Here is a 27,490-nt window from a genome sequence, read left to right on the forward strand (position 1 = left end):
TTGAATTTATGCATAGAAAGACGCATAAAAGATTTATTTTTATTTTGAAAGTGTTATTCTCCTTAAAATTGAAATTATGCATAAATACATGTGTAAAGAATCTTTATATAAAAAAATAAGGATTCTCTTGCATTCTAAGAATGGATGTGTGATGAGATGGGATATGAATCAAATAGATGAGAATGAATGGATGGATAGATGTGATGAGATGGGATGCGAATGAGATAGATTGGAATGAATGGATGGATGGATGTGGATGAAGAATAGAAGTGGATGTGTGTTAAAGAATGGATGTGGATGAGTGTATGTGAAAGGATAGATGTGGATGTGTATGTGATAAATATGGATGTGGATGTATATGAAAGGATAGATGTGGATGTGTATGTGATAAATATGGATGTGGATGTATGTGAAAGGATAGATGTGGATGTGTATGTGATAAGTATGGATGTGGATGTATGTGAAGAATAGAAGTGGATGTAGGTTAAAGAATGGATGTGGATGTATGTGAAAGGATAGTTGTGGATGTGTATGTGATAAGTATGGATGTGGATGTATGTGAAAGGATAGATGTGGATGTGTATGTGATAAGTATGGATGCGGATGTATGTGGGAGAATATATGTGGATGTAAATGTGATGGATATGAACGAGAATTGAAGCGATGAGATGTGAAGTAAATTGGATAGATATGAATGATAAGGGATGTGAATGAATGATATAGGATGTGAATGAATGTGATAGCATATGAATCGGGATGGAAATGAATGATATAGGATGTGAATGAATGATAAGGGATGTGAATGGATGTGATGTGATGTGATGTGAATCGGGATATGAATGAATGTTATAGGATGTGAATGAATGATAAGGGATGTGAATGGATGTGATGTGATGTGAATCGGGACGTGAATGAATGATAAAAGATGTAAATGGATGTGATGTGATGTAAATCAGAATGTGAATAAACGATAAGCGACATGAATGAATGTGTTAGCATGTGAATTAAGATGTGAATGAGATGTGATGTGAAATGAATGTGATGTGTTAGCATGTGAATCAGGATGTGAATGAGATGTGATGTGATGTAAAATGAATGTGATAAGATGCGATGTAAACTGGATAGATGTTAATGTATGTGAAGTGATGAGATATATGGGTAGATGCAAGTGGGTGAGATCTGACGAGGAAATAAGTGATGAGATAGAAAAAGATAAGATAAAATGAGAATGGGAATGCTTATGAAATGAGGTGGATTGATGTGCATGGATGTTTGAATGATGTGGATTGATGTGTGGATAATGTGATTTGATGTGGATTGGTGTGTGTATGATGAGTGAATGATGTGGATTGATGTGGATGGATGTATTGAAAATATGGATAGATGTGTGGATAATGTGGATTGATATGGATTGATGTGGATGATGTGGATTGGTGTGTGTCTAATGAGTGAATGATATGGATTGATGTGGATGATGTGGATGGATGTATGGATGAGGTGGATTGATATGTGGATAATGTGGCTTGATGTGCATGGATGTTTAAATGATATGGATGGATGTATGGATGATGTGGATTGATGTGTGGATGATGCGATTGGATGTGATTTGATGTAGGACAGATGTGATGTGATAGGGATCGATGATGAAAATAAAATTGTGGTAAGATGAAAAAAATATGGGGTCTAATGTGAAAGGATGCGGAGTAATGAGAAAAGATAGAAATATTGTTGGAACTGTAATTGTTTATGAAATCTATTTTTAAATGACTGTTTTATGTCAAGAATGCTAGGGAAGCATTTTGATCGTCTTGTGAATGAGGTCGTGGAGACCTATCAATTTTAATGACAATAACTCTTTTGAAATAAAAATAAACTTCTTTATGCACCTTTCTATGCATAAAATCAAAATTGATGAGAATAACTCTTTTGGAATAAAAATAAATTCTTTATGCACCTCTTTTATGCATAAAATCAAAATTGATGAGAATAACTCTTTTGAAATAAAAATAAATTTCTTTATGCATCTTCCTATGCATAAAATGAAAATTGATGAAAATAACTCTTTTGAAATAAAAATAAATTTCTTTACGCATCTTTCTATGCATAAAATGAAAATTGATGAAAATAACTCTTTTGAAATAAAAATAAATTCTTTATGCACCTATTTATGTATAAAATCAAAATTTATGAGAATAACTCTTTTGAAATAAAAATAAATTTCTTTATGCATTTTCCTATGCATAAAATAAAAATTGATGAAAATAACTTTTTTGAAATAAAAATAAATTTCTTTATGCATCTTTCTATGCATAAAATGAAAATTGATGAAAATAACTCTTTTGAAATAAAAATAAATTCTTTACGGGCTCTGGGTCACCGAAGATACCCACGAGTACGTCGGGGAAGATATTGGAACAAGGAGTAAGAGTTGTTTTCTGAATTCAAGTATGGATCTGGTTGATTGACTTTGCTGGTCCTCAACGCATGAGTCCATGGCTCTTTTATATAGATCTGTTGGTTAATCTTGCTGATTTTCAACGGAGATTCCATATGGATATTTTTATGTGATTATATTGTCGGGTACTATGAGCTAGGAACTATTGAAAAGGCCCCTGACTGAATAGGTGGTGAGCGTTCTGGTTGCCAATGATGCCATAGGTATACCGATGAAGGAAGGAATTGGAAATTAGGATTCAACTGGATAATTAGAGGATATGATCAGTAACACTATGGTTTCATTAAATGATTTTTTAAAAGATTGTTGAATCTGTGAAAAAGGCAAGTTCATATTGGGTGTGTAAGTGGTGTGACTAGTTTTATGTTTGCATGAATATTTGGCTAGGGGACCTGGGAACTCTTTTCCCTGGTACCCGAGACAAAACCTAACCAAATTCCTAATTGGATCCCAGCACTACAGTGGTTGGGTGGTTGGCTAACCCATGGGACTGGATGGGATTAGGCTAGACTGATGGATCCGTAAATGGAGACTCAATTTCTGTATAATACGATAGATGAGGTAAAACCTGGATAAAAATTGTTCTATGGAAAAGAATCAACGGCTATGTCTCTCAATGGGGAAAAGAGCGTTGGTCTCTATGATCCAAGTACAATCTTTTCCCTGATCTGATTATGGGACTTACGGGTTTGGTCAGATCTATTCAGTAAATTTAGGCTTTTGACTACGTTAGAGAAAAGTTATCCTGGAGATATCGCCTGTGCTTTCTGGGCAAGGGAAGTTTCTTCGAGTTAGGTTTGGGAAGAACCAATGGATTAGTCTCTTTTCTGGATATCCGTGGTGGGCGAGGCCCCGAGTGTGGGACCCTGCCCCGTGTAAGAAGTGCTACTTCCGCTACTAGCACCCCCAAATTCGTTACGTAATGGGGTCAGGGATCTTAGAGCTGGTATCAGAGCAAATTTGGCTAATGAGGATCAATTGAGAAGCCAAACATGTCAAAAATTTATGAAGAAGCAGTAAAAGGTTGTAATTGTGATAAAATTCATACAAATTAATATTCAAACTGAAATTCGTAAATTGGTAATTGGGTCTTCAGATGGAAGTACAGCAATTAATTGTATGGAATCCCTGACTTGCTTGAGGCCTAGACATGATGGTATTTACCTTATAGTTCCAAGGACCGTGACTATCTGTATATACCGAGGGTATAACTACAGCTCTTTATTGGCAGTATATACGAGTAAATCTAAGACTTGAAATTGTAAGCATTAATACTGTCTAGATGATGAATTTCAATGTGGTTGATATGATTTTAAATTTTGAGTGAGAACTGATGAGTTGATTTAGATTCTGATTGAAAAATAAAGATTTTTGAATTCTTGCTGAATTGTAATAACTAAGCAAAACCGCAATAAGGATGAATGGGATGAGTCCCTGTGATAATGTTCGTAGCTGGAATGACGTTAATGACTTTAGCAAACCACTATGAGATTAGTGGATTGTGCTGGGCAGATTGCTGCTGTTATCACTTGACCAAGTGGATCAAGTTAAGGGGTGTCAAATTAAAACTCTGTAAAATTGAAAATTTCCATGGCGGACTGTTCAGATAGAAATCTCAGTCTAATGGACCATTATTGTGATAAGGATTGAATGTTACGATCTGAGTGAATTATTATCTGATGATGAGTTTTATATAAGGGATCTTTATCCCACAATTTTGTTGGGTTCTACAGACTATAAGGAACCCAGAATCAGTTGGATCTTAAGGAAAAAAATTCTCCTCTAGTTTTGCAAGATGAGGACATCTCGCGTTTTTTAAGTGGGGTAGAATGTAAGATTCCTCCCCAGCCTCTCAGGATGTCCAGTATATTTCCTTGTAATCAAATCTCTCTTCAAAAAAATAAAAGATCTTGTTTCTACATGTTCTAGCTTAGAGAGAGAAAATATTCTAGAGAGAGGTTATTCAGATTTTGAATATTTTTGGATGGAAAAATATCTCTTCTTATTAAACGAAATTCCCCCGAAACAGAAGTTCAAAAAGATTTTCAAAAGGTGCATTAGAAATCAAGTATAATCTCTTCAAGAGGCCTTATCCTAGGGGTCCAGATTTTTGAAAAATTTTAAATTAAGGTTTTGAGGGGCCAATCAGATTCATCCAAATGTGTGGAGAAGATAAATAGAAGAAATAAAGAAAATCTCCCCCAAAAATAAGTAAATACTCACATAAGACGAAGAGTGGACTAAGGACCAAAGGAATTACTAAAAATATAGATTTTTAACACCTCGCAATGGGAATTCTCCCCTCATGAAGGAGGTGCCTACTTCACATGTGTGGTGGAGTTTAAAATTATCAAAAATTGAGATATTTCATCTCTCCTCTCTCCTAATTCAAGTCTAGTTCCAAAAACTAAGCTAAACTGACCTAAAAATGGTCAAAAATTGACCAAACTGATCTGGAAAATTCTAGAACCAGTTTGCTTGGTTAGAAGCTCACTTTTTCCTTTAAATAGAAGCCTCCCCCTTTGTTGAAGCTTAATAGTATTTTATGCACTGTTACTCTACTCCTCCCATAATTCACTAGTTTTTTACCATTCCCTCTTCTAAAGAATTGGTGGCCACTCTTGTTGCAAACAAGAGTAGATCCCTCAAACCATCAAGCCAAAGGAAAGCTCCTAGAATTTCATGTAAGTAAGAAATCTTACTTTTTCTTATTCTTTTAATAGTTTTCTAAATTGTTTGTTATCTTAAAATGATAAACAGATGCTATGCCTTCTTGGAAAGGCTTTCCCTCTCTCTCATTCTTAAATTCAGCCCTTCTTTAACCTAGTTAAGTAATCTAATTGTTGGAATTAAACTTTTCATATTGTTTCTCTTTTAAAAGTGAAATTTGATTAGTTTAGAGTGCTTAAAACCAATCGGGGATAATTTTTAAGTAATTTTAACTTAGAAAAAACTAAAAAATGGTCAGCCATACAAAGGAGGTTATTGCAAAATTTTCTAAAAATTGATGAAATAAGTTCTATCTTTTATTACTAAAAAAGAGTAATCCCCACCAATTGTGTTTTCTAAAAGTGTAATTTTGATTTTATACATAGAAAGATGCATAAAGAAATTTATTTTTATTTCAAAAGAGTTATTTTCATCAATTTACATTTTATGCATAGAAAGATGCATAAAAAAATTTATTTTTAATTCAAAAGAGTTATTTTCATCAATTTTTATTTTATGCATAGGAAGATGCATAAAGAAATTTATTTTTATTTCAAGAGTTATTCTCATCAGTTTTGATTTTATCCATTAAATAGGTGTATAAAGAATTTATTTTTATTTCAAAAGAGTTATTTTCATCAATTTTTATTTTATGCATCGAAAGATGCATAATGAGTTTATTTTTATTCCAAAAGAGTTATTTTCATCAATTTTAATTTTATGCGAAGGAAGATGCATAAAGAAATTTATTTTTATTTGAAAAGAGTTATTTTCATAAATTTTCATTTTATGCATAGAAAGATACATAAAGAAATTTATTTTTATTTGAAAAGAGTTATTCTCATCAATTTTGATTTTATGCATTAAGTAGGTGCATAAAGAATTTATTTTTATTTCAAAAGAGTTATTTTCATCAATTTTCATTTTAGCATAGAAAGATGCATAAATTTATTTTTATTTCAAAAGAGTTATTCTCATCAATTTTTATTTTATGCATAAAATAGGTGCATAAAGAACTTATTTTTATTCCAAAAGAAATATTTTCATCAGTTTTCATTTTATGCATAGAAAGATGCATAAAGAAATTTATTTTTATTTCAAAAAAGTTATTCTCATCAATTTTGATTTTATGCATAAATAGGTGCATAAAGAATTTATTTTTATTTCAAAAGAGTTATTTTTATCAATTTTTATTTTATGCATATAGAAAGATACATAAAGAAATTTATTTTTATTTCAAAAGAGTTATTCTCATAAATTTTGATTTTTTGCATAAATAGGTGCATAAAGAATTTATTTTTATTTCAAATGAGTTATTCTCATCAATTTTGATTTTATGCATAAAATAGGTGCATAAAGAATTTATTTTTATTTCAAAAGATTTATTCTCATCAATTTTGATTTTATGCATAAAATAGGTGCATAAAGAATTTATTTTTATTCCAAAAGAGTTATTCTCATCAATTTTGATTTCATGCATAGAAATGTGCATAAAGAAATTTATTTTTATTTCAAAAGAGTTACTCTCATTAAAATTAAATTTATGCATAGAAAGATGCATAAAAGATTTATTTTAATTTCGAAAGTGTTATTCTCCTTAAAATTGAAATTATGCATAAATAGATGTGTAAAGAATCTTTATATAAAAAATTAAGGATTCTCTTGCATTCTAAGAATGGATGTGATGAGATGGGATATGAATCAAATAGATGAGAATGAATGGATGGATAGATGTGATGAGAATGAGAGGTAAATAGATGTGATGAGATGGGACGCCAATCAGATAGATGGGAATGAAAGGATGGATGGATGTGGGATGTATGTGAAGAATAGAAGTGGATGTATATTAAAGAATGGATGTGGATGAGTGTATGTGTGTGGATGTGTATGTGATAAACATGGACGTGGATGTATATGAAAGGAAAGATGTAAATGTGTATGTGATAAGTATGGATGTGGATGTATGTTAAGAATAGAAGTGGATGTATATTAAAGAATGGATGTGGATGAGTATATCTGAAAGGATAGATGTGGATGAGTATATGTGAAAGGGTAGATGTGGATGTGTATGTGATAAATATGGATGTGGATGTGATAAATTTGGATGTGGATGTATGTGAAAGGATAGATGTGGATGTGGATGTGTATGTGATAAGTATGGATGTGGATGTATGTGAAAGGATAGATGTGGATGTGTATGTGATAAGTTAGGATGTGGATGTATGTGGGAGAATATATGTGGATGTAAATGTGATGCATATGAACGAGAATTGAAGCGATGAGATGTAAAGTAAATTGGATAAATATGAATGTAAGGGATGTGAATGAATGTGATAGCATATGAATTGGGATGTGAATGAATGATATAGGATGTGAATGAATGATAAGGTATATGAATGGATGTGATGTGATGTGAATCAGGATTTGAATGAATGATATAGGATGTGAATGAATGATAAGGGATGTGAATGGATGTGATGTGATGTGATGTGAATCGGGATGTGAATGATAAGGGATGTGAATGAATGATAAGGGATGTGAATGGATGTGATGTGATGTGAATCAGAATGTGAATGAACGATAAGGGACATGAGTGAATGTGTTAGCATGTGAATCAGGATGTGAATGAATGAGATGTGATGTGAAATGAATGTGATAAGGTGCGATGTAAACTGGATAGATGTTAATGTATGTGAAGTGATGAGATATATGGGTAGATGCAAGTGGGTGAGATCTGATGAGGAAATAAGTGATGAGATAGAAAAAGATGTGATTAGATGAGAATGGGAATGCTTATGAAATGAGGTGGATTGATGTGCATGGATGTTTGAATGATGTGGATTGACGTGTGGATTGATGTGGTGGATGGAGGATGTATGGAAGATATGGATAGATGTGTGCATAATGTGGATTGATGTGGATTGGTGTGTGTATGATGAGTGGATGATCTGGATTGATGTGGATGGATGTATGGAAGATATGGATAGATGTGTGGATAATGTGGATTGATGTGGATGATGTGGATTGGTGTGTGTATGATGAGTGAATGATGTGGATGGATGTATGGATAAGGTGGATTGATGTGTGGATAATGTGGATTGATGTGCATGGATGTTTGAATGATGTGAATTGACATGTGGATTGATGTGGATGGATGTATGGATGATGTGGATTGATGTGTGGATGATGCGATTGGATGTGATTTGATGTAGGAATGATGTGATGTGATAGGGATCGATGATGAAAATAAAATTATGGTAAGATGAAAAAAAGATGGGGTCTAATGTGAAAGGATGCGGAGTAATGAGAAAAGATAGAAATATGTTTAGAATTGTAATTTTTTGTCAAGAATGTTGGGGAAGCATTTTGACCGTCTTGTGAATGAGGTTGTGGAGACCTATCTGTTAAAGTTGCAACAACTGCTGACGGAGAGTCATCGGAGGACGTCTCGCGTATATAGCAAGGTCGGCCCTTGACCAGCCTCGGTTTGATTAAATGGTGAGCTTCTGGTACAGTGGATGAGGGACCAAGGAAGCGGCCTTTGAGTGAAGCGCTAGGTGACCTGCGAAGGATCCTAGAGGGTGCTAACCATACGGTGCTTGGCTCTGGCCAAAGATACCCATGAGTACGTCGGGGAAGATATTGGAACAAGGAGTAAGAGTTGTTTTCTGAATTCGAGCATGGATCTGGTTGATTGACCTTGCTGGTCCTTAAAACGGATGAGTCCATGGCTCTTTTATATGGATCTGTTGGTTGATCTTGCTGATCTTCAATGGAGATTCCATCTAGATATTTTTATGTGATTATATTGTCGGGTACTATGAGCTAGGAACTATTGCCCCTGAGTGAAAAGGTGGTGAGCGTTCTGGTTGCCAATGATGCCATCGGTATACTGATGAAAGAAGGAATTGGAAATTAGGATTCAACTGGATAATTAGAGGATATGATCAATAACACTATGGTTTCATTAAATGATTATTTTAAAGATTGTTGAATCTGTAAAAAAGGCAAGTTCATATTGGGTGTGTAAGTGGTGTGACTAGTTTTATGTTTGCATGAATATCCAGCTAGGGGGCCTGGGAACTCTTTTCCTATCACTACAGTGGTTGGGCGGTTGGCTTACCCATGGGGCCTGGGAACTCTTTTCCTATCACTACAGTGGTTGGGCCGTTGGCTTACCCATGGGGCTCGATGGGGTTAGGCTGGACTGATGGATCCGTAAATCCAGACTCAATTTCTGTATAGTACGATAAGTGAGGTAAATCCTAGATAAAAATTATTCTATGGAAAAGAATGAATGGTTGTGCCTCTCAATGAGTAAAAAAGTGTTGGTCTCTATGATCCAAGTACAATCTTTTCCCTGATCTGATGATGGGACTTACGGGTTTGTTCAGATCAGTTTAGTCAGTTTTTAGGCTTTTGACTACGTTAGAGAAAAGTTATGTTGGAGGAATCGCCCGTGCTTTCCGGGCAAGGAAAGTTTTTTCGAGTTCCGTTTTGGAAGAACTAACGGATTAGTCTCTTGTCTAGATATCCGTGGTTGGGCGAGGCCCCGAGTGTGGGACCCTGCCCCGTGCAAGAAGTGCTATTTCCACTGCTAGCACCCCCAAATTTTTTGCGCAGTGGGGTTAGGGATCTTAGAGGTGGTATCAGAGAAAATTGGGCTAATGAGGATCAACTAAGAAGCCAAACATGTCAAAAATTTATGAAGAAGCAGTAAAAGGTTGTAATTGTGATAAAATTCATAATATTCAAACTGAAATTCGTAAATTGGTAATTGGCTCTTCAGATGGAAGTACCGCAATTGTATGGAATCCCTGACTTGCTTGAGGCCTACACATGATGGTATTTACCTTATAGTTCTAAGGACCGTGACTACCTGTATATACCGAGGGTATAACTGCATCTCTTTACTGGCAGTATATACGAGTAAATCTAAGACTTGAAATTGTAAGCATTAATACTATCTAGATGATGAATTCGAATGTGGTTGATATGATTTTAAATTCTGATTGAGAACTGATGAGTTGATTTGGATTCTGATTGAAAAATGAAGATTTCTGAATTCTAGCTGAATTGTAATAACTAAGCAAAACCACAATAAGGATGAATGGGACGAGTCCCTGTGATAATGTTCGTAGCTGGAATGACGTTGATGACTTTAGCAAACCACTATGAGATTAGTGGATTGTGCTGGCAGATTACTGCTGTTATCACTTGACCGAGTGGATCAAGTTAAGGGGTGTCAAATTAAAACTCTGTAAAATTGAAAATTTCCATGGCGGCGTGTTGTTCAGATAGAAATCTCAGTCTAATGGACCATTATTGTGATAAGGATTGAATGTTATGATCTAAGTGAATTATTATCTGATGATGAGTTTTATGTAAGGGATCTTTATCCCAGGATTCTGTTGGGTTCTCCAGGCTATAAGGAACCCAGAATCAGTTAGATCATTAGGAAAAAAAATTCTCCTCTAGTTTTGCGAGATGAGGACATCTCGCGTTTTTTAAGTGGGGTAGAATGTAAGATTCCTCCCCAGCCTCTCAGGATGTCCAGTATATTTCCCTGCAATCAAATCCCTCTTCAGAAATATAAAAGATCTTGTTTCTACCTGTTCTGGCTTAGAGAGCGAAAATGTTCTAGAGAGAGGTTATTCAGATTTTGAATATTTTTAGATGGAAAAATATCTCTTCTTATTAAAATAAATTCCCCCGAAACAGAAGTTCAAAAAGATTTTCAGAAGACAAAAAGATTTTCAGAAGGTGCATTAGAAATCAAGTATAATCTCTTCAAGAGGCCTTATCCTAGGGGTCCATATTTTTGAAAAATTTTAAACTAAGGTTTTGAGGGGGCCAATCAGATTCATCCAAATGTGTGGAGAAGATAAATAGAAGAAATAAAGAAAATCCCCCCACAAAAATGAGTAAATACTCACATAAGATGAAGAGTGGACTAAGGACCAAAGGAATTACTAAAAAAATGGACTTTTGACACCTCACAATGGGAATTCCCCCCGCATAAAGGAGGTGCCTACTTCACATGTGTGGTGGAGTTTAAAATTATCAAAAATTGAGATATTTCATCTCTCCTCTCTCCTAATTCAAGTCTAGTTCCAAAAAGTAAGCTAAACTGACCTAAAAATGGGTCAAAAATTGACCAAAGTGATCTGGAGAATTCTAGAATCAGTTTGCTTGGTTAGAAGCTCACTTTTTCCTTTAAATAGAAGCCTCCCCCTTTGTTGAAGCTTAATAGTATTTTATGCACTGTTACTCCAAGAGCCAAGAACTGTGAATTTCTTAATAATTCACTAGTTTTTGACCATTCCCTCTTCTAAAGAGTTGGTGGCCACTCTTGTTGCAAACAAGAGTAGATCCCTCAAACCATCAATTGCAAAAGAGTTATTCTCATCAGTTTGGATTTTGAGCATAAATAGGTGCATAAAGAATTTATTTTTATTTCAAAAGAGTTATTTTCATCAATTTTTATTTTATGCATCGAAAGATGCATAAAGAATCAATTGATTTTTATTTCAAAAGAGTTAATTTCATCAAATTTCATTTTATGCATAGGAAGATGCATAAAGAAATTTATTTTTATTTCAAAAGAGTTATTTTCATCAATTGTTATTTTACGCATAAGAAGATGCATAAAGAGATTTATTTTTATTTCAAAAGAGTTATTCTCATCAATTTTGATTTTATGCATAAATAGGTGCATAAAGAATTTATTTTTATTTCAAAAGATTTAGTTTCATCAATTTTCATTTTATGCATAGAAAGATGCATAAAGAAAATTATTTTTATTTCAAAAGAGTTATTTTCATCAATTTTTTATGCATAGGAAGATGCATAAAGAAATTTATTTTTATTTCAAAAGAGTTATTCTCATCAATTTTGATTTTATGCATAAAGAATTTATTTTTATTTCAAAAGAGTTATTTTCATCAATTTTCATTTTATGCATAGAAAGATGCATAAAGAAATTTATTTTTATTTCAAAAGAGTTGTTTTCATCAATTTTCATTTTGTGCATAGGAAGATGCATAAAGAAATTTATTTTTATTTCAAAAGAGTTATTCTCATCAATTTTGATTTTATGCATAAAATAGGTGCATAAAGAATTTATTTTTATTCCAAAAGAGTTATTCTCATCAATTTTGATTTTAGGCATAGAAAGGTGCATAAAAAATTTATTTTTATTTCAAAAGAGTTATTCTCATTAAAATTGAATTTATGCATAGAAAGATGCATAAAAGATTTATTTTTATTTCGAAAGTGTTATTCTCCTTAAAATTAAAATTATGCATAAATAGATGTGTAAAGAATCTTTATTTTAAAAAATAAGGATTCTCTTGCATTCTAAGAATGGATGTGATGAGATGGGATATGAATCAAATAGATGAGAATCAATGGATGGATAGATGTGATGAGAATGAGAGGTAAATAGATGTGATGAGATGGGATGCAAATCAGATAGATGGGAATGAATGGATGGATGGATGTGGATGTATGTGAAGAATAGAAGTGGATGTATGTTAAAGAATGGATGTGGATGAGTGTATGTGAAAGGATAGATGTGGATGTGTATGTGATAAATATGGATGTCGATGTATGTGAAAGGATAGATGTGGATGTGTATGTGATAAGTATGGATGTGGATGTATGTGAAGAATAGAAGGGGATGTATTTTAAAGAATGGATGTGGATAAGTGTATATGAAAGGACAGATGTGGATGTGTATGTGATAAATATGGATGTGAATGAGTGTATATGAAAGGACAGATGTGGATGTGTATGTGATAAATATGGATGTGGATGTATGTGAAAGGATAGATGTGGATGTGTATGTGATAAGTATGGATGTGGATGTATGTGAAAGGATAGATGTGGATGTGTATGTGATAAGTATGGATGTGGATGTATGTGGGAGAATATATGTGGATGTAAATGTGATGGATATGAACGAGAATTGAAGCAATAAGATGTGAAGTAAATTGGACAGATATGAATGATAAGGGAAGTGAATGAATGTGATAGCATATGAATCGAGATATGAATGAATGATATAGGATGTGAATGAATTATAAGGGATGTGAATAGATGTAATGTGATGTGAATGAATTATAAGGGATGTGAATAGATGTAATGTGATGTGAATCAGGATTTGAATGAATGATAAGGGATGTGAATGGATGTGATGTGATGTGAATCGGGATGTGAATGAATGATAAGGGATGTGAATGGATGTGATGTGATGTGAATCGGAATGTGAATGAACGATAAAGGACATGAATGAATGTGTTAGCATGTGAATCAGGATGTGAATGAATGAGATGTGATGTGAAATGAATGTGATAAGATGCGATGTAAACAGGATAGATGTTAATGTATGTAAAGTGATGAGATATATGGGTAGATGCAAGTGGGTGAGATCTTATGAGGAAAAATGAGGAAATAAGTGATGAGATAGAAAAAGATGTGATTAGATGAGAATGGGAATGCTTATGAAATGAGGTGGATTGATGTGCATGGAAGTTTGAATGATGTGGATTGACCTGTGGATTGATGTGGATGGAGGATGATGTATGGAAGATATGGATAGATGTGTGGATAATGTGGATTGATGTGGATAATGTGGATTGATGTGGATGATGTGGATTGGTGTGTGTATGATGAGTGAATGATGTGGATGGATGTATGGAAGATATGGATGGATGTGTGGATAATGTGGATTGATGTGGATGATGTGGATTGGTGTGTGTATGATGAGTGAATGATGTAAATTGATGTGGATGATGTGGATGGATGTATGGATGAGGTGGATTAATGTGTGGATAATGTGGATTGATGTGCATGGATGTTTGAATGATGTGGATTGACATGTGGATTGATGTGGATTGATGTGGATGGATGTATGGATGATGTGGATTGATGTGTGGATGATGCAATTGGATGTGATTTAATGTAGGAATGATGTGATGTGATAGGGATCGATGATGAAAATAAAATTGTGGTAAGATGAAAAAAAGATGGGGTCTAATGTGAAAGGATGCAGAGTAATGAGAAAAGATACGAATATTGTTGGAATTGTAATTGTTTGTGAAATCTATTTTTAAATGACTATTTTATTTCAAGAATGCTGGGGAAGCATTTTGACCTTCTTGTGAATGAGGTCGTGGAGACCTATCTGTTAAAGTTGCAACTGCTGACGGAGAGTCATCAGAGGACGTCTCGCGTATAGCAAGGTCCCGGCCGAGGCCTTGACCAGCCTCGGTTTGATTAAATGGTGAGCTTCCGGTATAGTGGATGAGGGACCAAGGAAGCTGCCTATGAGTGAAGTGCTAGGTGACCTACGAAGGATCCTAGAGGGTGCTGACCATACGGTGCTCGGGCTCTGGGTCGCCGAAGATACCCACGAGTATGTCGGGGAAGATATTGGAACAAGGAGTAAGAGTTGTTTTCTGAATTCGGGCATGGATCTCATTGATTGACCTTGTTGGTCCTCAACGGACGAGTCCATGGCTCTTTAATATGGATATGTTGGTTGATCTTGCTGATCTTCAACGGAGATTCCATCTAGATATTCTTATGTGATTATATTGTCGGGTACTATGAGCTAGGAACTATTGAAAAGGCCCCTGAGTGAATAGGTGGTGAGCGTTCTGGTTGCCAATGATGCCATAGATACACCGATGAAGGAAGGAATTGGAAATTAGGATTCAACTGGATAATTAGAGGATTATGATCAGTAACACTATGGTTTCATTAAATGATTGTTTTAAAAATTATTGAATCTGTGAAAAAGGCAAGTTCATATTGGGTGTGTAAGTGGTGTGACTAGTTTTATGTTTGCATGAATATCCGGCTAGGGGGCTTGGGAACTCTTTTTCCTTACCCAGGACACAACCTAACCAAATTCCTAATTAGATCCCATCACTACAGTGGTTGGGCGGTTGGCTAACCCATGGGACTGGATGGGGTTAAGCTGGATTGATGGATCCGTAAATCGAGACTCAATTTTTGTATAGTACGATAGATGAGGTAAATCTTGGATAAAAATTGTTCTATGGAAAAGAATCAACGGCTGTGCCTCTCAATGAGGAAAAAAGCGCTTGTCTCTATGATCCAAGTACAATCTTTTCCCTGATGTGATTATGGGACTTACGGGTTCGGTCAGATCTTTTCAGTCAGTTGAGGCTTTTGACTACGTTAGAGAAAAGTTATCCTGGAATTTCCCGTGCTTTCCGGGCAAGGGAAGTTTTTCCGAGTTCGGTTTTGGAAGAACCGACGGATTAGTCTCTTATCTGGATATCCGTGGGCGAGGCCCCGAGTGTGGGACCCTGCCCCGTGCAAGAAGTGCTACTTCCAGTGCTAGCACCCCCAAATTCGTTGCGCAGTGGGGTCAGTGATCTTACAGTTTGGCTGAATTTGGACAAGTTTTGCACCAATTTGGCTCCCTTTTTTATTTGGTGTCAAAAATGTATGATTACTCCAAAATACCTCATTTTTTTATTAATACTTCATAATTTTTAACTAATAAACCTAGTACTTAGTCAACTCTTCATCTTATGTGGGCATTTACTCATTTTTGGTTATTTTCTTTTATTCTTTGGATTTATCTTGTCCCAACACTTGGATTAATATTATTGGTCCATAGGAGCCTTAATTAGACCATAATAAAAAAAAATTTGAAAATCTTGACCCTTAGGCTAAGGTCTTCTAAATCAATTTTTAATAATTCCAATTGCACCTTGGAAAATCTATTTTGATTTTCTAATTCAAGGACACACTTCTTTGATATCCGTAAAATTTATTTATCCATAAATATCCCAATATTGATTTACCACTCTCTAAAAAATTTTATCTCACTAGGCAAAGCAAGGAAAAATAATATTTTCTTGTATTCAGAAACATAGAATGATTACAAGGGATTGAAGTAGAGGCTTAATCAATATTCAGCCTGAGGAGGAATCTTACATCCTCTTCCACTTGAAAAATGCCAGATGTCCTCATCTCAAAAAGTGGGGGTAATCCTCGCTAACTCTTCTTCTTTCCCCCAGGTGGCATCTTCTAGAGGGAAGAACTTCCACTTTACTAAGAATTCTCTGAGGACTCTACTCCTGAGAATCTTCTCGTCTCGTGAACGTCAAGGATTTCCTCAGGTTAGAGTACCATCTGACCCCTTGAGTCATCGGAGAGATCAATTGTTCATCATCCAGCACGTGACTCAGGCTAGGTACATATTTCCTAAGCAAACAGACATGGAATACATCATGTACCTTGAGATGGGGAGGCAGAAGAAGTTTGGAGGCTAGATCGCCCACCTTCTTTATGACAGCATACGGTCCACAATATCTGGGAGAGAGCTTCTTGTACTTCCCTAAGGATAAGGAACTTCTTTTTTGTCGTACTACTCGAATGAAGACCATATCTGATTCTTCAAACTCTCTCTCAGATCTCTTTTTATCTGCATACTGCTTTTGCCTATCTTGGGCTGCCTTTATATCTTTACGGATTGATTGCATCTGCTGGTCCATGTTGTCAAGCATTTGCCTGGACATTTTGACTCTGATAAATGGGTCAGACCAAGTCAATGGTGTAAGGCAATCTTGTCCATACAAAGCTTTGAAAGGACTCATCCCAATGCTCCGAGATAGGAAGCATTGTAAGCAAATTTGACCAAATTCAGATGACTTAACCACTTCTTGGGTTCCCTGCTGTGCTGCAGCATGACCAAAGGATATCTTCAATTACTTGATTCACCCTTTCCGTGTGGCCATCAATTTTGGGGTGATAGGCTGTGCTGAGATCCAAGAAAGTTCCTACTGCTTCAAAGAACGCAGTCCAGAATTTTGATGTAAATTTGGGATCTCGGTCACTTACTATCCTCCTGGGTAAACCATGCAATCTAAAGATCTCCTTAAGGAAAACTCTCCTCGCAACATCCACTGCAGAGTATGTTTCTTTCACTGGAATTAGATGGGAAACTTTGGTCAGTCTATCAACCAACACAAAAATGGAGTTGTAACCTGATTGTACTGAAGGTAATCCAGTGACAAAGTCCATACTGATGCATTCCCACTTCATCTGTGGAATGTCTAGAGGCTGTAGTTTCCCTGGCATCTTGACTCTCTCTGCCTTGACTCTTTGGCACATCAAGCATTTCCGCACATGATCAAGTACATCCTTTTTGAGTCCTGGCCAGAAGAATCTTTTCTTCACAAACATATAGGTTTTTATAAACCCTGGATGTCCAGCTATTAGGCTATCATGGGCTTCTCTCAGAATTCTTCCTTTTATTCCCACATCATTGGGGATACATAGCCGATTATTATAATACATGCATCCTTCATCCAATTTGTGCCCATGTTCTCCTTTGCTTCATAGATCAATGGATTTGACACCATTGTAATTGCAAGCAGCAAGGAGGCTTTTCTGCTGAGCGCATCTGCAACCACATTTTCTTTCCCCGACCGATACTTTATCTCAAAATCAAATTCTAGCAAGGTCTGCATCCATCTCCTTTGACGCATGTTGAGATCCCTTTGGGTGAAGATCCACTTCAGACTTTAATGATCTGTCATCAAGGTCTGCATCCATCTCCTTTGACGCATGTGAAGATCCCTTTGGGTGAAGATCCACTTCAGACTTTAATGATCTGTCATCAAGGTGAACCTTTGTCCCAAAAGATAATGTCTCCACAACTTCAGAGCATACACTACTTGAGAGTAACTCCAAGTCATGGATGGAATAATTCCTCTCATGTGCTATGAGTTTTCTGGATTCATAGGCCACTGCATGACCTTCCTGCATTAGAACACCGCCTAAGGCAAATCCACTGGCATCAGTAATAACTACCTCAAAGGGTTTGGTAAAATATGGCAATTTAAGAACAGGGTTGGTTACTAAGGCTGTCTTTAGCTTGTGAAAGGCACTCTGACACATTGCAGTCCACTGAAAAAGTGTACTTTTCTTGAGAAGGTTAGTCAAAGGGGACGCTATCTGTGCGTACCTAGGTATAAAGATCCTATACCATCCGGTTAACCCTAGGAATCCTCTGACTTCTTTTATTGACTTGGGTTCTGGCCATTCAACTACTGCTTGGATCTTTGCGGGGTCAGGAGAAATCCCATCCTTTGACACTATGAATCCCAAGTATTCAACTTGGTCAACAGAGAAGGAACACTTTCTCTTCTTTGCAAAGAGTTGGTGTTTCCTTAGAATTTCCAGGACTTTGCACACATGATCTTCATGGTCTGCAGCATTCTTTGAGTATACTAAGATATCGTCAAAGAAGACAAGAACAAAATCATCCAAGTATTCTCTAAGAATATCCTACATAAGACGATTGAATATCGCCGCCCGGGGCATTAGTCAATCCAAATGGCATGACTGTGAACTCATAATGCCCATAGCCAGTATGCTATCTTTGGGATGTCTTGCTCCTTGATTCTAATCTGGTAGTACCCGAATTTGAGATCTATCTTTGTGAACATTTGGGTCCCACTTAACCGATCCAAGAGTTCATCAATCCTAGGAATAGGATACTTATTCTTAATTGTTAATTGATTCAATCCTCTATAGTCAATACAGAGTCTTGATGTTCTATCTTTCTTCTTTTGAAAGAGAACGGGCGCACCCCAAGGTGAGACACTGGGTTTGACAAATCCCTACTCTAATAGTTGTCTTAACTGTTCCTTAAGTTCTATGGATTCAAGGACTGGCATTTTGTACACACACTGGGCTATTGGCTGAGCTCCAGGGGGTTAATTGGATCTTATGATCTACTTCACGAGATGGAGGCATCTCAATTAGCTCTTCAGGAAACAAATCTGCATAATCACTTAACCACTCTGGTTGTTTAGCCTTGCATTTTATGTCTATTGGATTCATTTTAACAACATACACAGCTTTCTTCTTTCTGAGCCCTTTTAATAATTTGGAAGCCTTGACTAAATGTAGCACACAATTCCTTGAACTTTACTCCCGTGAAGGTCAAGGAAAGAGTTGGTTCCTTTGTGATAGTGAATGTTAGCCTGATTCTTTTGGAGCCAATCCATTCCAAGGATTCCATCATATATTCCCAAGGGTAGGACTCTGAACTGGCACTCTGTTACCTTCCCATCTAGGCTAAATTGAATAAGGCAAGTCTCAAGGTGAGTGAAAAGAATCTTCCCCCCACTGGCTAATTCCACTTGCATAGGTTTCCCTGATTTTTTATTTAGAACTAGTTTACATAGACATCCTGGGGAAATAAAAGAATGAGTACTGGCTGAATCAATCAAAAGCTTGAATTTCTTACCTTGGTACTCTGCTGGAGTCTGGAGGACTGAGAATTGACAGTTATTCCCCTGATGCTCAATTGCTGCATAGATCTGTCCTTTCTCTTCCTCCACTTCCTCAGCTATGGTGACTGTTTAGGCTACTGCAGTCTGAGGTGGAACTCTCTCTCTTTGGTTATTCTAATTCTGGGAGGGAGTTTAGAAACTGCTTTGCATGGAGGCTGCAGGTTGAGCTGGCACTATTCTTGGGTTACCTTGATTCTGGTGTAGGGGACCCTAGTTTGGTGGACTGAAATGAAGGAGTCGGTCTCTAAACTCTAGGACCCTGGCTTCCTTGGCCCACCGAAGGAGATGGGCAATCCTTAAGCTGGTGCCCAAATCCCTGACATCCGAAGCATTTGTTCTCACTTCAAAGTTCTTCCCTTTGCATTTTGGAGAGAGCTGGAGTTCCTAAGAATGTACTTCGGGGGAAAGGTCTTCCTTCATTTCTGAAGCTTCCCGTCTCCACATTCTGGTTAGGACCTTGGTGTCTCTTTGGAGGAGAAAAGGTGGAAGAACTTCCCAGTGTCTGAAATCTTTTAAAGGATGAGGGAGTTGGCTTTGGCGGGACTTTTTTGATGAAGGCTTTGGCAAAGTCCTTTGCCATTCTGACAGCTTCAGCCCCATGGACACTGGCTTGGCATTTTTGACCAGTGTGTCCAAGGGTTCATTCATTCCCCGAATGAATCTGGCCATGAGTTGCTCTTCATCTAGAGGTGGTGAATATTTAAGTAGAAGAGCGAAGGCCTGATGATATTTCTCGATGGTTTTGCTCCCCTACTTCAGCTCTAAGAATTCGTTCATTTTGGTTTCCACCAAAAATCTAGGAGGACAAAATCTCTTCCTTAAATAGGTTTTAAGGTCGTTCGAGGACTGAGTATTTCTGTCCAGACTTTTGGTGTCACAATGGTTCCTCCATGCCACCCTGGCTGTTTCCACTATCTTCAACCTGGCAAGAGCCATTTTGCTTTGCTCATTATAGCTGGTGACGTCAAAATATTCTTCCATGGCTTCCACCCATGTCTCCATAGCCTCGCCCAAGTTCTCCCCTTCTCCTTTGAAGGGTCCTGGATGAGTTCTATGAAGAGCCTTGCGAATGTCAGGGTCAAGCACATCATCTTTAGAGAGAGGGTCTGGCTGACGGCCACGGTTTCCTTGTCTCATGATTCTGCCAAAAATAATATACTATTAAATTTCTATTTTTGATATCGTCCACGAGATCCTAAGACTTAAGAGGTTTGGAAAACAATTTCTTAAACAAGACAAATGATCTTATTTGAGATCTATGACATATGTTCGATAACAGATTTTTCTTTATCAGTTTGTCCATAAACAATCACTTATACAGCAGGAAATTTTTCTCCAAAAAATATTTATTTATTTATATAAAAGTTTCAATATGTACATAGAGTAGCTCGGTTCCAGAAATCAAAATCTCCTTAGGAGACGCATAAGACACCGGTACTGGGCCATAGCCATGCCCTGATACAAACGTTCACTTACTGCCAAGGGAGCTATTATCTTCTCCTTATTATTTATATTTAGGAATAAAGCGACTAAGGAGTCTGTAGATTTGGCATGAGAGTCTGCCACTCTTGTTGCAAACAAGAGTAGATCCCTCAAACCATCAAGCCAAAGGAAAGCTCACACAAAACTCCTAGTAAGTTAGAAATTCTACTTTTTCTTATTCTATTTTATGGTTTTTTTATTTTTGCTTTCTTTAAAATTAAAATGGATGTTATGCCTTGCTGGAGAGGCTTTCCCCCTTCTCTTCATTATTTAATCCTTTCTTTATCCTAGATGTATAATCAAATTGATGGATTTAAACTTTTCATATTGCTTACTCTTAATAAAGTGGAAATTGATTAGATTAGAATGATTTAAACTTTTCATATTACTTACTCTTAATAAAGTGAAAATTGAGCCTTTCTTTATCCTAGATGTGTAATCAAATTGATGAATTTAAACGTTTCATATTGCTTACTCTTAATAAAGTGGAAATTGATTAGATTAGAATGATTTAAACTTTTCATATTGCTTACTCTTACTAAAGTGGAAATTGATTAGATTAGAATGATTTAAATCATCTTGGATAATTTCTAGTAAATTTTAGAGTGAAGATTTTAAAAAATGGTCAGCCATACAAAGGAGGTTCTGGCAACGCTTGTGTATTCTAAAAGTGTTATTTTTATTCTATGCATAGAAAAATGCATATTAGAAATATTTTTATTACAAAAGAGTTATTTTCATTAGAATTAATTTCTATGCATATAGAAAGATGCATATTGGGAATATTTTGATTATAAAAAGGTTACTTTCATCAAAATTGATTTTTATGCATAAATAGATGCATAAAAAAGTTTTTATTATAAAAGCGTTACTTTCATTAAAATTGAATTTATGCACAAATAGATACATAAAAGAAAATTTTTAATTATAAAAGTGTTACTTTCATCAATATTTTGATTTTATGCATAGAAAGATGCATTTATTTTTATTCCAAAAGTGTTATTCTCATCAAATTTTTATTTTATGCATAGAAAGATGCATAAAAAGTTTATTTTTATTCCAAAAGTGTTATTCTCATCAAATTTTGATTTTATGCATAGAAAGATGCATAAAGAAATTTATTTTTATTTCAAAGAGTTATTCTCATTAATTTTGATTTTATGCATAGAAAGATGCACAATGAAATGTATTTTTATTTCAAAAGATGTATTTCTCATCAATTTTGATTTTATGCATAGAAAGATGCATAAAGAAATTTATTTTTATTTCAAAAGAGTTATTCTCATCAATTTTGATTTTATACATAGAAAGATGCATAAAGAAATTTATTCTTATTTCAAAAGAGTTATCCTCATCAATTTTGATTTTATGTATAGAAAGATGCATAAAAGATTTATTTTTATTTCAAAAGTGTGATTCTCCTTAAAATTGAATTTATGCATATATAGATGCATAAAGGGATTTTTATAAAAGTGTTATTTCCCACTGAGGTTGTTCTTATGCATAAATAGATGCGTAAAGAATCTTTATATCAAAAATAAGAATTCTCTTACATTCTATAAATAGATGTGATGATATGTAATGTGAATTAGATAGATGGGAATGAATGGATGGATGGATGTGATGAGAATAGATGTGATGAGAATGAGAGGTGAATAGATGTGATGAGATGTGATGTGAATTAGATAAATGTGAATGAATAGATGAGATGTGATGTCATGTGAGTCAGGATGTGAATGAATGATATAGGATATGAATGAATGTGTTAGCATGTGAATCGGGATGTGAATGAACGATATAGGATGTGAATGAATGTGATAGCATGTGAATCGGGATGTGATTAAATGATAAGGGATGTGAATGGATGTGATGTGATGTGAATCGAGATGTGAATGAACGATAAGGGACGTGAATGAATGTGTTAGCATGTGAATCGGGATGTGATTAGATGAGAATGGGAATGCTTATGAAATGAGGTGGATTGATGTGCATGGATGTTTGAATGATGTGGATTGATGTGGATGGATGAGTGCATAATGTGGATTGATGTGGATGGATGTATGGATGATGTGGATTGATGTGTGCGTAATGTGGATTGGCGTCGATGGATGTATGGATGATGTGGGTTGATGTGTGGATAATGTGGATTGACGTGAATGGATGTATGGATGATGTGGATTGATGTGTGGATGATGTGGATGATGTGGATGGATGTATGGATGATGTGGATTGATGTGTGGATGATGCGATTGGATGTGAGTTGATGTGACGTGATAGGGATGTGAGTTGATGTGATGTGATGTGATGTGATAGGGATCGATGAAGAAAAAAAATTATGGGAAGATGAGAAAAGATGGGGACTAATGTGAAAGGATGTGGAGTGATGAGAAAAGATGGAAATATTGTTGGAACTGTATTTGTATGTGAAATCTGTTTTGAAATGACTGCTTTATGTCAAGAATGCTCGGGAAGCATTTTGAAAGTCTTGTGAATGAGGTTGTGGAGACCTATCTGTTAAAGTTGCAACTGCTGTCACGGAGAGTCAACGGAGGACGTCTCGCGTAGTAGCAAGGTCGGCCAATGTCTTGACCAGCCTCGATTTGATTTAAATGGTGAGCTTCCGGTACAGTGGATGAGGGACCAAGGAAAGCGGCCTATGAGTGAAGCGCTAGGTGACTTGCAAAGGATCCTAGAGGGTGCTGACCATACGGTGCTCGGGCTCTGGGTCACCGAAGATACCCACACATACATCGGGGAAGATATTTGGAACAAGGAGGAGTAAGAGTTGTTTTCTGAATTCGGGCATGGATCTGGTTGATTGACCTTGCTGGTCCTCAATGGATGAGTCCATGAATCTTTTATACGGATATGTTGGTTGATCTTGCTGATCTTCAACGGAGTCTTCATTTTTGTTAAAGTGAATACTTGCTGGTTACTATGAGCTAGGAACTTTCGAAAAGGCCCCTGAGTGGACAGGGGGTGAGCGTTCTAGTTGCCAATGATGCCATACGTACACCAATGTGACGGAATGTTTGGAAATAAGGATTCAACTGGATAATTAGAGTATTATGATCAGTGACACTATGGTTTAATTAAATGATTGTTTTAAAGACTGTTGAATCTGTGAAAAAGGCATTTTCATATTGGGTGTGTAAGTGGTGTGACTAGTTTGTGGTTGATATGATTTTAAATTCTAGTTGAGAACTGAGGAGTTGATTTGGATTTTGATAGAAAAATAAAGATTCTTGAAGTTTTAGTTGAAATGTAATAAACTAAGCAAAACCACAATGAGGATGAATGGGACGAGTCCCTGTGATAATGTTTGTAGCTGGAATGACGTTAATGACTTCAGCAAATCACTATGAGATTAGTGAATTGTGCTAGCAGCTTGCTGCTGTTAACACTTGACCCAGTGGATCAAGTTAAGGGATGTCAAATTAAAAATATGTATATGAAGGACTATTCAGATAGAAATTTCGATCTAATGGACCATTATCGTGATAAGGATTTGAATGTTATGATCTGAGTGAATTATTATCTGATGATGAGTTTTATATAAGGGATCTTTATCCCAGGATTCTGTTGGGTTCACCAGACTATAAGGAACCCCAAAATTAGTTGGATCTTAAGGAAAAGAGTTCTTCTCTAATTTTGTGAGATGAGGACATCTCACATTTTTTAAGTGGGGAAGGATGTAAGATTCCTCCCTCCGGATATGCAGGTGTAAGAACCTCCCCTTCTGATCTTATAAATTATTCCCCTCTCTCTGAAATAAAAGAAAGATCCTGTTTTACCCTATTTTGGCCTAGAGAGAGAAAATATCTAGAGGAAGGTAATTCAAAATTGAGATATTTTTGGATATAAAAATCCTCCTAGTGTCTAAAATGATTTCCTCTCCTGAAATAGATATTCAAAAAGAAATTTCCAATGTGCAATTGGAATAAATTGAAATCAGGTAAAAAGGACCTTAGCCTAAGGGTCCAGATTTTTTGAAATTTTTGAATTAAGGTTCCTATGGACCAATTAGATTAATCCAAATGTAGGGAGGAGATAAATGGAAGAATAAAAGAAAATCCCCCAAAAATGAGTAAATGCTCACATAAGATGAAGAGTTGACTAAGGACAAGGTTATTAGTTAAAAAAGATGAGATATTTAGAAGAAATGATGCATTTTTGACACCTTAGTGTGGGGAATTCCACTCATTAAGGAGGTGCCTATTTCACATGTGTGGTTGAGTTTAAAACTCACAAATATAATGAGATATTTTCATCTCTCCTGCTTCAACTAGATCCAAAAAGTAAGCTAAACCGACCTAAAAATGGTCAAAATATGACCAAACTGATTTGGAAAATTCTAAAATCAGTTTGCTTGGATAGAGGCTCACTTTTTCCTATAAATGAAGCCTCCCCCTTTGTAAATGGTTAAGAGTGTTTTATGCACTGTTACTCTACTCCTCCCTAGAGCCAAAAACAGTGAATTCATTGATAATTCATTTGTTTTTGACCATTTCCTCTTCTCACAAAAGAATTGGTGTACACTCGTGTTGCAAACAAGAGTAGATCCCTCAAACCATCAAGCCAAAGGAAAGCTCACAAAACTCCTAGTAAGTTAGAAATTCTACTTTTTCTTATTCTATTTTATGGTTTTCTGATTTTTGCTTTCTTTAAAATGAAAATGGATGTTATGCCTTGCTGGAGAGGCTTTCCCCCTTCTCTTCATTATTTAATTCAGCCTTTCTTTATCCTAGATGTGTAATCAAATTGATGGAATTAAATTTTTCATATTGTTTACTCTTCATAAAGTGAAAATTGATTAGATTAGAATGATGTAAATCATCTTGGATAATTTCTAGTAAATTTTAGAGTGAAAAATTTAAAAAATGGTCAGCCATACAAAGGAGGTTATAGCAAAATTTTCTTAAATTTGGTGAAATAAGTTTTATCTTTTTATTATTTAAAAACAGTAATCCCCACTACTTGTGTATTCTAAAAGTGTAATTTTTATTCTATGCATAGAAAAATGCATCTTAGAAATATTTTTATTATAAAAGTGTTATTTTCATTAGAATTAATTTCTATGCATATAGAAAGATGCATATTCGGAATATTTTGATTATAAAAGTGTTACTTTCATCAAAATTGATTTTTATGCATAAATAGATGCATAAAAGATTTTTTTATTATTATAAAAGCGTTACTTTCATTAAAATTGAATTTATGCATAAATAGATCCATGAAAGAACTTTTTAAATTATAAAAGCGTTACTTTCATCAATATTTTGATTTTATGCATAGAAAGATGCATAGAGAATTTTTTTTAATTCCAAAAGTGTTATTCTCATCTAATTTTGATTTTTTTATGCATAGAAAGATGCATAAAGAATTTATTTTTATTCCAAAAGTGTTATTCTCATCAAATTTTGATTTTATACATAGAAAGATGCACAAAGAAATTTATTTTTATTTCAAAGAGTTATTCTCATCAATTTTGATTTTATGCATAGAAAGATGCACAAAGAAATTTATTTTTATTTCAAAAGAGTTATTCTCATCAATTTTAATTTTATGCATAGAAAGATGCACAAAGAAATTTATTTTTATTTCAAAAGAGTTATTCTCATCAATTTTGATTTTATGCATAGAAAGATGCGTAAAGAAATTATTTTTATTTCAAAAGAGTTATTCTAATCAATTTTGATTTTATGCATAGAAAGATGCATAAAGAAATTTATTTTTTGGTAATGTGAATTGATGTGAATGGATGTATGGATGTATGTGGGTTGATGTGTGGATAATGTGGATTGACGTGAATGGATGTATGTGTGGATGATGTGGATTGATGTGGATGATGTGGATGGATGTATGGATGATGTGGATTGATGTGTGGATGATGCTATTGGATATGATTTGATGTGGGAATGATGTGATGTGATAGGGATCGATGAAGGAAAAAAATTGTGGGAAGATGAGAAAAGACAGAGACTAATGTGAAAGGATGAGAAAAGATGGAAATACTATTGGAACTGTATTTGTATGTGAAATCTATTTTTAAATGACTGTTTTATGTTAAGAATGTTGGGGAAGCATTTTGACCGTCTTGTGAATGAGGTCGTGGTGGAGACCTATCTGTTAAAGTTGCAACTACTGAACGGAGAGTCAATGGAGGACGTCTCATGTTGTAGCAAGGTCGGCCGATGTCTTGACCAACCTCGGTTTGATTTAAATGGTGAGCTTCAGGTACAGTGGATGAGGGACCAAGGAAGTGACCTATGAGTAAAGCGCTAGGTGACCTGGGAAGGATCCTAGAGGGTACTACCATACGCTGCTCGGGCTTTGGGTCACCAAAGATACCCACACGTACGTCCGGGAAGATATTTGGAACAAGGAGGAGTAAGAGTTGTTTTCTGAATTCGGGCATGGATCTGGTTGATTGACCTTGCTGGTCCTCAACGGATAAGTCCATGGCTCTTTTATATGGATCTCTTGGTTGATCTTG

Source organism: Cibotium barometz, chromosome 30 (assembly GCF_041138505.1).
Source record: "Cibotium barometz isolate CiBa-2024 chromosome 30, ASM4113850v1, whole genome shotgun sequence".
Lineage (NCBI taxonomy): Eukaryota > Viridiplantae > Streptophyta > Polypodiopsida > Cyatheales > Cibotiaceae > Cibotium > Cibotium barometz.